We start from the raw sequence: 6277 nt of genomic DNA, 5'->3' as shown, positions 1-6277 counted from the left end.
CCTAGGTTCATCAAAACCATTTTTTTTTTTAGATTCTATATATATGTGTTAGCATATGGTATTTGTTTTTCTCTTTCTGACTTACTTCACTCTGTATGACAGACTTGAGGTCCATCCACCTCACTACAAATAACTCAATTTCGTTTCTTTTTATGGCTGAGTAATATTCCATTGTATATATGTGCCACATCTTCTTTATCCATTCATCTGTCAATGGACACTTAGGTTGCTTGCATGACCTGGCTATTGTAAATAGAGCTGCAATGAACATTATGATACATGACTCTTTTTGAATTATGGTTTTCTCAGGGTATATGCCCAGTAGTGTGATTGCTGGGTCATATGGTAGTTCTATTTGTAGTTTTTAAAGGAACCTCCATACTGTTCTCCATAGTGGCTGTATCAATTTACATTCCCACCAGCAGTGCATGAGGGTTCCCTTTTCTCCACACCCTCTCCAGCATTTATTGTTTCTAGATTTTTTGATGATGGCCATTCTGACTGGTGTGAGGTGATACCTCATTGTAGTTTTGATTTGCATTTCTCTAATGATTAGTGATGTTGTGCATCCTTTCATGTGTTTGTTGGTTATCTATATATCTTCTTTGGAGAAATGTCTATTTAGGTCTTTTGCCCAGTTTTGGATTGGGTTGTTTGTCTTTTTGATATAGAGCTGCATGAGCTGCTTGTAAATTTTGGAGCTTAATCCTTTGTCAGTGGCTTCATTTGCAAAAATTTTCTCCCATTCTGAGGGTTGTCTTTTTGTCTTGTTTATGGTTTCCTTTGCTGTGCAAAAGGTTTTAAGTTTCATTAGGTCACATTTGTTATTTTTATTTCCATTTCTCTAGGAGGTGGATCATAAAGGATCTAGCTGTGATTTATGTCATAGAGTGTTCTGCCTTTGTTTTCCTCTAAGAGTTTTATAGTGTCTGGCCTTACATTTAGGTCTTTAATCCATTTTGAGTTTATTTTTGTGTATGGTGTTAGGGAGTGTTCTAATTTCATTCTTTTACGTATAGCTGTCCAGTTTTCCCAGCACCATTTATTGAAGAGGCTGTCTTTTCTCCATTGTATATTCTTGCCTCCTTTGTCAAAGATAAGGTGACCATATGTGTGTGAGTTTATCTCTGGGCTTTCTATCCTGTTCCATTGATCTATATTTCTGTTTTTGTGCCAGTACCATACTGTCTTGATTACTGGAGCTTTGTAATATAGTCTGAAGTCCAGGAGCCTAATTCCTCCAGCTCTGTTTTTCTTTTTCAAGATTGCTTTGGCTATTCAGGGCCTTTTGTGTTTCCATACAAATTGTGAAAATTTTTGTTCTAGTTCTGTGAAAAATGCCATTGGCACTTTGATAGGGTTGCATTGAATCTGTTTATTGCTTTGGGTAGTATAGTCATTTTCACAGTGTTGATTCTTCCAGTCCAAGAACATGGTATATCTCTCCATCTGTTTGTATCATCTTTAATTTCTTTCATTAGCGTGTTATAGTTTTCTGCATACAGGTCTTTTGTCTCCTTAAGTAGGTTTATTCCTAGGTATTTTATTCTTTCTGTTGCAATGATATATGGAATTGTTTCCTTAATTTCTATTTCTGATCTTTTATTGTTAGTGTATAGGAATGCAAGAGGTTTCTGTGTATTAATTTTGTATCCTGCTACTTTACCAAATTAATTAATCAGCTCTAATAGTTTTCTGGTAGTATCTGTAGGATTCTTTATGTATAGTATCATGTCATCTGCAAACAGTGACAGCTTTACTTCTTCTTTTCTGATTTGGATTCCTTTTATTTCTTTTTGTTCTCTGATTGCCGTGGCTAAAACTTCCAAAACTATGTTGAATAATAGTGGTGAGAGTGGGCACCCTTGTTTTGTTCCTGATCTTAGAGGAAATGCTTTCAGTTTTTCACCAATGAGAATGATGTTGGCTGTGGGTTTGTCATATATGGCCTTTATTATGTTGAGGTAGGTTCCCTCTATGCCTACTTTCTGGAAGGTTTTTATCATAAAAGGCTGTTGAATTTTGTCAAAAGCTTTTTCTGCATCTATTGAGATGATCCTATAGTTTTTCTCCTTCAATTTAGTAATATGGTTTGTCACATTGATTGATTTGCGTATATTGAAGAATTCTTGCATTCCTGGGATAAACCCCGCTTGATCATGGTGTATGATCCTTTTAATGTGCTGTTGGATTCTGTTTGAGAGTATTTTGTTGAGGATTTTTGCAACTATGTTCATCAGTGATATTGGCCTGTAGTTTTCTTTTTTTGTGACATCTTTGTCTGGTTTTGGTATCAGGGTGATGCGGGCCTTATAGAATGAGTTTGGGAGTCTTCCTCCCTCTGCTATATTTTGGAAGTTTCAGACGTATATGTGTTAGCTCTTCTCTAAATGTTTGATAGAATTCGCCTGTGAAGCCATCTGGTCCTGGACTTCTGTTTGTTGGAAGATTTTAAATTACAGTCTCAATTTTAGTGCTTATGATTGGTCTGTTTGTATTTTCTATTTCTTCCTGGTTCAGACTTGGAAAGTTGTGCTTTTCTAAGAATTTGTCCAGTTTTTCCAGGTTGTCCATTTTATTGGAGTACAGTTACTTGTAGTAATCTCTCATGATCCTTTGTATTTCTGCAGTGTCAGTTGTTACTTCTCCTTTTTCATTTCAAATTATATTTATTTGAGTCTTCTCCCCTTTTTTCTTGATGAGTCTGGCTAATTGTTTATCAATTTTGTTTATCTTCTCAAAGAACCAGATTTTAGTTTTATTGATCTTTGCTATTGTTTCCTTCATTTCTTTTTCATTTATTTCTGATCTGATCTTTATGATTTCTTTCCTTCTGCTAACTTTGGGGTTATTTTTGTTCTTCTTTCTCTAATTGCTTTAGGTGTAAGGTTAGTTTGTTTATCTGAGATATTTCTTGTTTCTTGAGGTAGGACTGTATTGCTATAAACTTCCCTCTTAGAACTGCTTTTGCTGCCTCCCATAGGTTTTGGGTTGTCATATTTTCATTGTCATTTGTTTCTAGGTATTTTTTGACTTCCTCTTTGATCTCTTCAGTGATCTCTTGTTTATTTAGTAGTGTATTGTTTGACCTCCATGTGTTTGTATTATTTTTACAATTTTTTTTCTGATACCTAGTCTCATAGCACTGTGCTCAGAAAAGATACTTAATACGTTTTTAATTTTCTTAAATTTACCAAGGTTTGATTTGTGACCCAAGATATGATCTATCCTGGAAAATATTCCATGAGCACTTGAGAAGAAAGTGTATTCTGCTCTTTTTGGATGGAATGTCCTATAAATATCAATTAAGTCCATCTTGCTTAATGTATCATTTAAAGCTGGTGTTTCTTTATTTATTTTCCTTTTGGATGATATCTCCATTGGTGAAAGTGGGGTGTTAAAGTCCCCTACTATGATTGTGTTACTGTTTATTTCCCGTTTTTTGGCTGTTAGCCTTTGTCTTATGTATTGAGGTGCTCCTATGTTGTGCACATAAATATTTACAATTGTTATATCTTCTTCTTGGATTGATCCCTTGACCATTATGTAGTGTCCTCCTTTGTCTCTTGTAATAGTCTTTATATTAAAGTCTATTTTGTCTGATATGAGAATTGCTTCTCCAGCTTTCTTTGATTGCCATTTGCATGGAATATCTTTTTCCATTTCCTCACTTTCAGTCTGTATGTGTCCCTAGGTCTGAAGTGGGTCTCTTGCAGACAGCATATATACAGGTCTTGTTTTTGTATCCATTCAGCCAGTGTATGTGTTTTGGTTGGAGCATTTAATCCATTTACATTTAAGGTAGTTATTGATGTGTATGTTCCTCTTACCATTTTCTTAATTGTTTTGGGTTTGTTATTTTAAGTCTTTTCCTTCTCTTGTGTTTCCTGCCTAGAGAAGTTCCTCTAGCATTTGTTGTAAAGCTGGTTTGGTGGTGCTGAATTCTCTTAGATTTTGCTTGTCTGTAAAGGTTTTAATTTCTCCATCAAATCTGAATGAGATCCTTGCTGGGTAGAGTAATCTTCGGTGTAGGCTTTCCCCTTTCTTCACTTTAAATATGTCCTGCCACTGCCGTCTGGCTTGCAGAGTTCCTGCTGAAAGACAGCTGTTAACCTTATGGGGATTCCCTTGTATGTTATTTGTTGTTTTTCCCTTGTTGCTTTTAATATTTTTTCTTTGTGTTTAATTTTTGATAGTTTGATTAATATGTGTCTTGGCATGTTTCTACTTGGATTTATCCTGTATGAGGCTCTCTGTGCTTCTTGGACTTGATTGACTATTTCCTTTCCCCATATTAGGGAAGTTTTCAACTATAATCTCTTCAAATATTTTCTCAGTCCCTTTCTTTTTTTCTTCTTCTTCTGAGATCCCTATATTTCAAATGTTGGTGCATTTAATGTTTTCCCAAAGGTCTCTGAGACTGTCCTCAATTCTTTTCATTCTTTTTTCTTTATTCTGCTCTGCAGTAGTTATTTCCACGATTTTATCTTCCAGGTCACTTATCCGTTCTTCTGCCTCAGTTGTTCTACTGTTGATTCCTTTAGAGAATTTTAAATTTCATTTATTTTGTTGTTCATCACTGTTTGTTTGCTCTTTAGTTCTTCTAGGTCCTTGTTAAACGTTTCTTGTATTTTCTCCATTCTACTTCCAAGATTTTGGATCATCTTTACTATCATTACTCTGAATTCTTTTTCAGGTAAACTGCCTATTTCCTCTTCATTTGTTTGGTCTGGTGGGTCTTTACCTTGCTCCTTCATCTGCCATGTGTTCCTCTGTCTTCTTATTTTGCTTAACTTACTGTGTTTGGGGTCTCCTTTTCACAGGCTGCAGGTTCATAGTTCCCGTTGTTTTTGGTGTCTGTCCCCAGTGGCTAAGGTTGGTTCTGTGTGTTGTGTAGGCTTCCTGGTGGAGGGGACTGGTGCCTGTGTTCTGATGGATGAGGCTGGATCTTGTCTTTCTGGGGGCAGGACCCCATCCAGTGGTGTGTTTTGGGGTGTCTGTGACCTTATTATGATTTTAGGCAGCCTATCTGCTAATGGGTGGGGTTGTGTTCCTGTATTGCTAGTTGTTTGGCATAGGGTGTCCAACACTGTAGCTTGCTGGTCGTTGAGTGGAGCTGGGTCTTAGCATTGAGATGGACATCTCTGGGAGAGCTTTCGCTGTTTGATATTACATGGAGCCGGGAGGTCTCTGGTGGACCAATATCCTGAAATCAGCTCTCCCACCTCAGAGGCACAGGTCTGACACCCGGCTGGAGCACCAAGACCTTGTCAGCCACATGGCTCTTCTTTTGGGCTTAGTCTAGTTTCGTTTGCTTGTAGTGGGCTGTGTGAAGAAGCCTCACACCTAACACACGGGATTAGTGTTCCCAGCAAAGAACTGCTGTGAACAACACGACAATTTGGCACACAGCCCTATGGAAGAATGCTGCCCAGGACACCTCAGTTCAAGATGGCCTGCATGGAATATCTTTTTCCATATCCTCACTTTCATTCTGTACGTGTCCCTAGATCTGAAGTGGATCTCATATAGACAGCATATATACGGGTCTTGTTTTTGAATCCATTCAGCTAGTCTCTGTCCTTTGGTTGGAGCATTTAATCAATTTACATTTAAGGTAATTATGATATGTATGTTCTTATTGCAATTTTGTTAATTGTTTTGGATTTGTGTTGGTAGATCTTTTTTCTTCCTTTCCTCTTTTGTTTTCTTCTCTTGTGATTTGATGACTATCTTTACTGTTGTGTTTGGATTCCTGTGTGTGTGTGTGTGTGTGTGTGTGTGTGTGTGTGTGTGTGTAGCTATTGTAGATTTTTGGTTTGTGGTTACCATGAGGTTTTGATATAGCAGTCTCTGTGTGTGTATATATATATATGTTTTAAGTTTCTGGTCTCTTAATTTCAAATGTATTTCAAATATCCTGCATTTATACTCTCCTCTTCTCATGATTGCTGGTTTTGATATCATATTTGTGTGTGGATGATTTCCTACCTTTACTGTATGTTTGCCTTTACTGATGGGCTTTCTCATTCATAATTTTGTTGTTTCTAGTTGTGACCTTTTCTTTTCCGCTTAGAGAAGTTCCTTTAACATTTGTTTTAAAGCTGGTCTGGTGGTGCTGAATTCTCTCAGCTTTTGCTTGTTTGTAAAGTTTTTGATTTCTTCATGCAATCTGAAGGAGAACCTTGTTGGGTAGAGTATTCTTTTTTAAAAAACATTTTATTTTATATTGGAGTATAGTTGATTAACAATGTTGTGTTAGTTTCAGGTGTACAAT

The sequence above is a fragment of the Kogia breviceps genome, chromosome 4 (assembly GCF_026419965.1).
Source record: "Kogia breviceps isolate mKogBre1 chromosome 4, mKogBre1 haplotype 1, whole genome shotgun sequence".
Taxonomy (NCBI): domain Eukaryota; kingdom Metazoa; phylum Chordata; class Mammalia; order Artiodactyla; family Physeteridae; genus Kogia; species Kogia breviceps.
This window is presented reverse-complemented; position numbering follows the sequence as displayed.